This window comes from Leucoraja erinacea, chromosome 34, assembly GCF_028641065.1.
Source record: "Leucoraja erinacea ecotype New England chromosome 34, Leri_hhj_1, whole genome shotgun sequence".
Taxonomy (NCBI): Eukaryota; Metazoa; Chordata; class Chondrichthyes; order Rajiformes; family Rajidae; genus Leucoraja; species Leucoraja erinaceus.
The window spans coordinates 18,126,314-18,135,681 of NC_073410.1; positions in this window are offsets into that span (position 1 = coordinate 18,126,314).

Genomic DNA, 9,368 nt, shown 5'->3' on the forward strand with positions numbered 1-9,368 from the left:
TAGGGATCCGCAGGAGGAGGCTGAGGCTCGTTAACGGCCAATAGCTGCTGGCGGCTCCGGCGGTAGACAGTTCCATCAAAGTCCACCAGGTAAGATCTCGGGGAATCTTCCACACCAACAACGGTTGCGAGTCGAGTGAATCCGGTGGCTGTCTGCATGCGGACGACCTGGCCAGGCAGTAGTGGTGAGAGCGGGCGGAAGGATGTGTCGTGGGAGCGGCGCTGTACCTCATGCGTGTGAGCAATCCGTTGCTGGACGGCAGCAGGCTGGAGGACCTTTGGCACCTGGGATTGTTGGGCGATCGGCAGCGGTGGGCGAAGCACGAGGGACATCAGACACTGGGCAGGGGATCGCATGGTAGGGTGCCGTGAGATGTTAAGAAGGTTTAGTAGACCCTGATAGAAGTCACCATTGGAGAGACGAGACTGCTCGAGCAAATTCTTAGCACTGCGGACAGCTCGCTCGGCCAGGTCGTTGCTCTGCGGGTATTCGGGGCTGCTGGTATAGTGAGTGAAGTTCCACTTCACAGGGAAAGCCTGGAATTCTGCACTGGTGAACTGATGGCCGTTGTCGGTCTGCAAGCGGACCGGGGACCCACAGGTAGTAAAATATCTGCGCAGCGTATTGATAACCATTTCAGAGGTGATAGCAGATACTCCAACTGGTCCACTTCGAACCAGTTGGAGTATGAATCAACCAACACCAGGTAATGCTTGCCTCGCCATTCGAATATGTCAGCAGCCAGCGAAGTCCAGGGCATAGCAGGCGCAGTCTGCTGCAGAAGTCGCTGGCGCTGCTGATATGGGGTCAGGGTGTTGCAATCAGGACAGGAGGCTACTAGGGCTGTAATGTACTTGGCCATGCCTGGCCAATAGTATTGTTCCTGGGCATGTGAGACGGTGGCATCGGCTCCGGGATGCCCCATGTGGGCAGCGTTGTAGTACAAGTCGTATAGGGAGGCAGGGCCGACCACCTTGTGACCCTTGATGATGATTCCGTCCCGGAGCACAAGCTCGTCGTGGAACAGAAAGAAATGGTGGGCACCCGCAGGCAGTGTGGTGCGTATGCTGGGCCACCCCCGCTGGATGACAGCTGCGCGCTGTTGCAGGTCGGGGTCGTTGGCGGTGTGCTCAACCAGGCACTGCAGCTGTTTGGAGGGAACGAAGTTGACATTGAGTACCTGCAGATCCTCTTGCTCTTAGGGGTGTATGTCACAGGAGGACCGGGGGGGGGGGCGGGACAGCGCGTCGGCCACATTCATCTCGATGCCCCTCTTGAACACGATCAGAAAGTCGAACCGCTGGAGCTGTAACATCATGCGCTGGAGGGTTGCTGGAGCGATGTGGATGGCTTATTGAGGATGGTCACGAAGGGTTGATGATTCGTCTCGACGGTGAACCTTGTACCGAAAAGGAAGTCTTTGAACGGAGCAGGCGAATACAACCACAAGAAGCTCCTTCTCGATTTGTGCATAGCGCTGCTCAGTGTCTGTCATGGTACGCGAGGCATAAGGAATGGGCTGCAGCGAGCCGTCATCATGACGTTGCAGGCAGGCAGCGCCGAGTCCGAAGCGGGAAGCATCACACGTAACTACAAAAGGACGTTGCAGATCGAAAAACTTGAGAGTTGGTGTGCTAATCAGCTTTGCTTTGAGAAGGTCGAAAGCCTGCTGGTGTTGGGGAAACCAGGACCAGGCGATGTCTTTTTTCGTCGGTTGCCTCAGGGGTGCGCTGAGGTCGGGATGAACTTTCACAATTAGTTGTCCATGCCCATGAAACGCTGCAGGCTGGTCACGTCGGTCGGAGCAGGCAGCTCGGTGATAACGTAGGTCTTCTGCGGATCAGGTTTCAGCCCGTGGGCTGTGAAGATGTGGCCAACATAGGGCACTTCAGCTACACGGAACTTGCACTTTGACGGGTTAAGTTTTAAGTTGATCTGGCGAACGTGGCCTAGAATCCGTCGGGGGTTGTAGTCGTGCTCAGCAGCATATTTCCCATAAACCAGGATGTCATCCACAATAATGGCACACGGCATGCCAGCAAACAGTTGCTACATGGAGCGTTGAAACACTTCGCTGGCAGAGTTGATGCCGAATGGCATCCGCAAAAAAAATGAATCTTCCGAAGGGGGTGCCAAAAGTGGTTAAGTCTGAGGAGTGTTTGTCTATAGGTATTTGCCAGAATGAGCTCGTGGCATCAAGGGCAGAGAACACTGTGGCCTGTCCGACCTAGGCAGCAACATCTTCTACATTCCTCATAGGGTAATGAGGTCGTTTTATTGCCAGATTTAAGTCCTTGGGGTTGATGCACAACCGTATCTCGCTCTTACCCTTCATCATGGTGGCGACCATGGTGGAGACCCGCTCGGTGGGTTCGCTGACAACTGCAAGCACTCCCATGTCAACCATGTTCTTCAGCATGGCTTCGACCTTGCCCTTAGTGGCAAACGACACCCTGTGTGGAGCACGGACCACTGGTACAACCGACGGGTCAGTTGCGATCTTGTATACAAGGGGAAGCTTACCCAGCTCATCATCGAATAGGTCAGGGTACTCGGAGAGTGGATCCAGCATCACCCGTATTTCGTGGACGGTACGGTCAAAGGACACCACCCCGAGATCCTGACACGCCTGATTGCTCAACAGAGTCACACAGTCACAGTCAAGAATGAAGAACGACAGGTCACGCGAAGATTTCTTCAGCACGCAGTGGAAGGCGCCCTCCCCACAGGTTTTAGCTCCTCTCCCCTATAAGCACGCAAGATGGAGCGATCATCAGTTAAAAACTCATTATTCCTTATCTTCCTGAACAGGGATGTTGACATAACATTCACAATCGCCCCCGTGTCCAGCTTAGCAGTGAAGGACGTGTTGTTGACAGTGACAAGCACAGAAGGATCGGGGAGGGGAGATTGATTATGAAGGAGAGAATAAACACTGGCATTTCACATGGAAATGCTGGGCTCAGAGTCGAGGGCAGTGTCGACAGAAGACTGTGAAGCGAATTCGTTATCAACTTGTTGAAGGTTGTTTAAAACTTGTCTGGGAGCTGGAGGAACGTTCCCACGGGAGCGACAGGCAGTTGAGAAATGGTTCATATTCTTACAGTAATTACAAGCTTTCCCAAATGCTGGCCACTGCGATTGCAATGAGTGGACATAGTTGCAGTTGGGGCCCTTCTTGACAAGCGGGACCCGAACGGCATAAATCAGCCGCGGTGCAGGCCGAACGTTGTCTTGCTTGCGACGGGGCATAGCAACACCAGTCAGATTAATAGCTCGATTATCAGATCCCCTCTGCCCATGTGGCGGGTCAACCACCTCAGCTATACGGCATGCAGGCATAGCCTCAGTCAGGGTGAGATCCGGTCTTCTCAGCAGCTCTGCTCGTAGCTTATGATCTAGCATGCCGGTGATCAAAATGTCTCTGGTGAGTTGATCACGCATGTTCTCGAGACGGCACCGCTGAGCAAGGTAGCGCAGGTCAGCGATAAGACATTCAACAGATTCATCAGGCTGCTGTTTCCTTGTAAAGAATCTAGCCCGCTCTAATATGCGGTTGGAGTGCAAGTCACAAATCTCCGCAAACTTGCGTAAGAGACAGACCGGGTCGTTGGTTGATTCCGCCGGATCGACGACCTGGTCGTTGTCATCCAGGACCGCTGAATTGTAAGTGAAAGTCTGAGCACGCTTCATAGCATCGGGCCGGGAAGGTTCAGCAGTAGTGAGGCTTTGCCGCATCAGGGTCGTTTCGTTGCACGATGTTGATGAGGTGGTTATAGTCCATCACGAAAGTAGCCCATCGTTCCGCAATGTCAGCATCAAAGACAAGGCGAGACGGCTTGCGGCACGAGAATGCCATGGTAAATGGGGAATTAAACACTAGTAAAACTAGAAGCAAATAAAACCCGATGAACAAGTGGCCGCGTTTAACTTACTGCCACCATGTAAAGGAGTTAAGTCTGACACACTGTAACTTTACTGAGTCTTTAATAAAAGCACATGTCAAGCACGTCCCAGTACTGACTGCATCTGGTCTTCAGGCGTACTGGAACCAATGGAGGAGCAAGGGGAAGATATCACAGTTATACTGAGATCACTGGGCGTGCTTAGTGGTATTGAGGTAGCTACATTATAGGTTGCATGCATAAACCATTTGCAGAATGGGTGGCCTTTTCCGTCGAGTCCGAAGAAGGGCCATCCAGCCAACCGGCAATCCATGTTATTATCGCCCCTCTGATAACATGGGCTCTAATTAAATCCCATGGACTAAAATAATTAAATCCCCAGAATCTCTCACCGTGGAATTAATCCACATTCAATGTTTATTGTAAATGTGTCCAAATTGACTTACCGGGGCTGCGGTATCAGAACTGAACAAGGAGGAGGACACAAATGCAGGCTCAGGCACAGGGCAGATCAGTCTTCAGAGTTTAATCGGTCCAAGTCGGTACACAAGTAAGCAAAACAGAGGCAACAGTACAATCTAGGAGCAGGCAAAAAACAGAGGTCGAAAAACACGCAATTGTCGAGGTCACAAGACCAACACCGCTAGGCGGAGGAGAGTGTCAGTGGATAGCGGATTTGGCCCTCACCCTCAACAACTTTACGTTTGACTCCTCCCATTTCCTCCAAACACAAGGCCTAGCTATAGGCACACGCATGGGCCCCAGCTACGCCTGCCTCTTTGTCGGGTACTTGTTCAATACCTACCAGGGCCCCATCTCCGACCTCTACCATCGTTACATTGACGACTGCTTTGGGGCCACCTCCTGCACCCACACACAACTGACTGACTTCACCCACTTCACCACCAACTTCCATCCGGCACTCCAATACACCTGGACCATTTCCGACACTTCCCTTCCATTCCTTGACCGCACCATCTCCATCGCATGGGACAGACGTCTACCAGACATACACAACAAACCCACTGACTCACATGGCTATCTGGACTACACGTCTTCCCACTCTGCCCCCTGGAACCACTCCATCCCCTACTCCCAATTCCTCCGCCTACGCCGCATCTGTTCCCAGGATGAGATGTTCCACACCAGGGCTTCGGAAATGTCACCGCTCTTCAGGGAACGAGGATTCCCCTCCTCCACCATAGATAAGGCTCGCATCAGGGTCTCTTCCATACCCCGCAACACAGCTCTCTCACCCCATCTCCGCACTCGCAACAATGGCAGAGTCCCCCTAGTCTTCACCTTTCACCGTACCAGCCGGCAAATACAACAAATAATCCCCCGCCATTTCCGCCACCTCCAACGTGGCCCCACCACTCGCCATATCTTCCCATCTCCCCCCATGTCTGCCTTCAGCAAATATGTTAATTCTTCCCTTCCCTGCCTCACCCCCCCCTTCCCCGGACACTTTCCGATGCAAGAAATGCAACACCTGTCCCTTCACCTCCCCCCTCGGCTACATTCAAGGACCGAAGCAGTTGTTCCAGGTGCGACAAAGGTTCACCTGTATCTCCTCCAACCTCATCTACTTCATCCGCCGCTCTAGATGTCAGCTGATTTACATCGGTGAGACTGGGCGATCGTTTCCCCGAACATCTCCGCTCAGTCCGCAATAACATCCCTGAACTCCCGGTAGCTCAGTATCTCAACTCCCCATCCCATTCCCAATCCGACCTCTCTGTCCTGGGTCTCCTCCATTGCCAGAGTGAGCAGCACCGGATAATGGGGGAACGGCACCACATATTCCACCTGGGTAGCTTGCGTCCGGATGGCATGAACATTGAATTCTCCCAATGTTGCTAGCCCTTGCTGTCTCCTCCCATCCCCCCGCCCTTGAGCTCTTCCTCCTCCCTTTTTCCTTCATTTGGCCCTCACCCTCCATCACTCTGAAGAAGCGTTTCGACCCGAAATGTCACATATTCCCTTCGCTCCGTAGATGCTGTTGCACCCGCTGAGTTTCTCCAGCATTTTTGTGTACCTCCCAATTAGAGTCCCTTTACCCGTACAATTCCTCAGTTCTATTCATACTGACTCTCCTGAATCTATGTTACCCCTTGCACGAGACTGCATTTCATTCCTCGCCAACTGTACCGGACTGTATTATGTTTAAATGCTTTAGTGCCACCTGCTGGAAGTTCTGGTACAGCAGCTTGAAGTGTAATTTCCTATTAGACAGGAAGTTGGCATAAACAAGGAAGTCCACCTCAGAAAGGGGACCTCATGGTGTTTAGACAATGTAATTCACTGCTGCGATCCTTCCTCAAGTTTGTTAGACGCAATTTCACTACACTGGAATCGCGGATTTCCCTCTCCAGCTATTCAGCAAGTTAAACAATTGATCCAATAAAGACCAGTAGCGGCGAGCTATCGGTTGAGGCTTTATTGTATTCAACTGTTTAGCTTGCAGTGGAGATGGCTAAAGATTTGCTTTGATATAAAAGACATTGAAGAACTATTTTACGAGAGAGCGGTTGCTCTGTTCATCTAAGATGAAGTACAGCCTGCGTGCCTCTTGACGATGTCCTTCTGATAGACTAAGATGAAACATAGCTTAGCACATACCCTCGTGTTGACAGCTTCACCGTACGCCTCTGTGCATCTGGAGGTGATCTCCTGGTTTACCGATACCCCTTCCTCCCCACCATGCGGGGAGAATTGGCTTGGACTTCCAAGGGGCTGGGGCTGGATGTAGGGCAGAGAGGTGTCTTTCACTGTCGCACTCAGTACATTTCACTACTGCTTTACAGTTCTTCGAGAAATGACTTGTGGGGGAGCATCAGTGGAAACAAATGGAATGTTCCTTAAGGAAGTGTTTGCGGTCCTCCAGGCCCTTTTCGCTGAAGGCTCTGCACTTCTTCAATGGATGTGGGTTAGGATGAATGAGACACAGCTTGGCTGGGTAACGGGAATTCCGTGTCGCAGGAGTTGGTGGAGATGTCTGTGTCCTGTGAACGAATGTGAGAGTTTTACCTTGTCTCTCTATATTCTGTCCCCTTGCATGTATGGCTGTACACGAAGTGACAGATAGCTAAACAGGTGTACTTGGCACTGGAAGGGTTAAGTGATGACTTAGAGGTGTAAATAAAGATGCATTTCATTTATTTGTTTGCCTTTATTAACTTGCGTTTTACAATGCTTACATAACTATTTTTTGTAAAAAACGAAGCTTCTCCAAGGCTCAATACGGGCAGATGGCAATGGATTTAACAGAGAGGGCTTCAGAGCACATTGCTGTCTACAATCCCAATACAAAATGGCCTGTCTCATCCATGAGTCCAATCATGTGATCACAAGCAACGAATGGAGAACAATGGTGAATTTAGGTGGCCGCAATATTTTAATCAACCACTAGAAGGGGCTAAAATACACTTTGCGTACATGTAACATCACACTCCCCGTCTGGTATTGATCACAATACCAGTACCAATTCTCTAATTACAGTCAGTTACAAACTATTAACAACCTAATAACAAAATAAGCAAGGAACTGTCCATGGTAGAGGCTTAGGATGGCATAAGCACCACTACTTCAGTTACCGACCTGAGGAAGGTCTTAATAGTCCCTCCATTGGTAACCTTCAGCTCAAGCTTCCTGACCTTACCATCGTCGTCAGGGTGAGCCTTGATAACGAGAGCCATGAGCCATTGGTTCCTTTTCACCTGAGCGTCTCTGAGCATCACCAAGTCTCCATCCTTGACATTGGGCTGACAGTCTTGTCACTTGCTTCGGCTCTGTAGAGTAGAAATATATTCTCGTCTCCATCTCTGCCAAAAGGCATTTGCCAAATGCTGGAAGTTTGATGTGTCCATCGACTCAATCAGCTCGATATGAACAGCACGTATGCTTAGGCATGTGAACAATACAGCCCACCTTTTGATTTCGCTGCACCTCCTCGGGTATGGCGAGTGGAGATATTCCAGCGGCCAAACACATCCAAACCCACGTTTGTAAAAGGGGTTGCTGAGACGATCAGATGGAAGATGTGCCATTTCCTGTTCTGCTGTCTTTCCACGGAGTTTGATCCATGTGACACATCTATGCAGATTGCTGGCAATGCATCTCTTAGCTCCCACAATCCAGATACCATCTGTGCGGATAGCTCCCTCGACGAAGATTCTGCCTTGCTGTCTAACGCTCTCATGGTAGTGATTTACAGGTAAGCTCGCTACATGGCTGCGACCAGGAATGATGAGAGGGTGTTTCACCTCTATCTCAAGTGGAGCATGCTGAAGCCGGCCTCCTATTCTCAAGAGTTCATTACCATCATGGATCGGATTGAGCTTCTTTAGGGAACTGTTTTTGGGAATGTTCTTTCCTTTCTCTAGACAGGACACCTCAGTTTGGTATACTTCCCTTTGTACACATCTGATAATGACAGCCTTTGCTTGTGACAGTATTTCAAATGTGTGGGCTTTTGAACAGTAATGTTAACCATTGCAATCGTGTGTGCTGCTATCCTTCTTAGACTTAAAGGTGTGAATGATGTGGATGAGGGAAGCCATAGCTCTGACAAGAGGTTGCCACTTGGAAAACCTTTCAAAGCGATGTGAACCAATACCTTGGTGGGAGTCTGTGGCTGTGTTAGCGTGCATCGGACCTCCAGATCATATTCTGGATCGATGAGGTCATAGGATGTCTCCTCTGACTTGTCTGTCTCCACAACATTTAACAGGAAATCTGGGCCGGTGAGCCAGTTGGTGTTGGAGAGTTGGGCTGAAGACACTTGTAGCGGCAGATTTTTCAAATCGTTCAGGAAATTAACTCCCTAGCCACTAATTGGGTGAGACGGGATAAGGGGAATATCCTCGGTACGCATGCATGCTGCCTCAGAGACCTTCAGAGCTTCTCCTTTCATAAAGCTTCAGCACACAGTCTTTTAATGAATATTTTCTTTATTGTAGATATAAAACAGTAAGATACATCCAAGGTTTTTCCGACTTGTTACGGCAATCATCTTCGAACTCCAACTCATTACTTCAGATTCTAGCAAACTCCTCGTGTCTCCATGCTTCACATGATCTCGACATGTAGCTTGACATGGTCGAAGGATTAACCTTCTCCCTCTTCACTACAAAACGAATCTAACCAACTAAACTACCACGCAAGCAGTTAAGCTGCATAGACACGCCCAACGACACGTCATAAACCCCACCCACATTATAACGGACAGTCTAAAATTTAAAGGAACACGTCATCCACAATGACATGCAAAACAGGCCAAATGGCCACTACATACCGACCCCTAATTGTTCCGAATACATAATGAGGCAATTACCAATAAACATAAAATACGTGGCCATAAAGGCTTAACATACATCAAAATCAAAATCAAAATATCTGGGAATAGAACCCTGTAGCTGCTCGTCGGGAAATCAACCCCCGATCACCGCGTGCTAGGCGTGG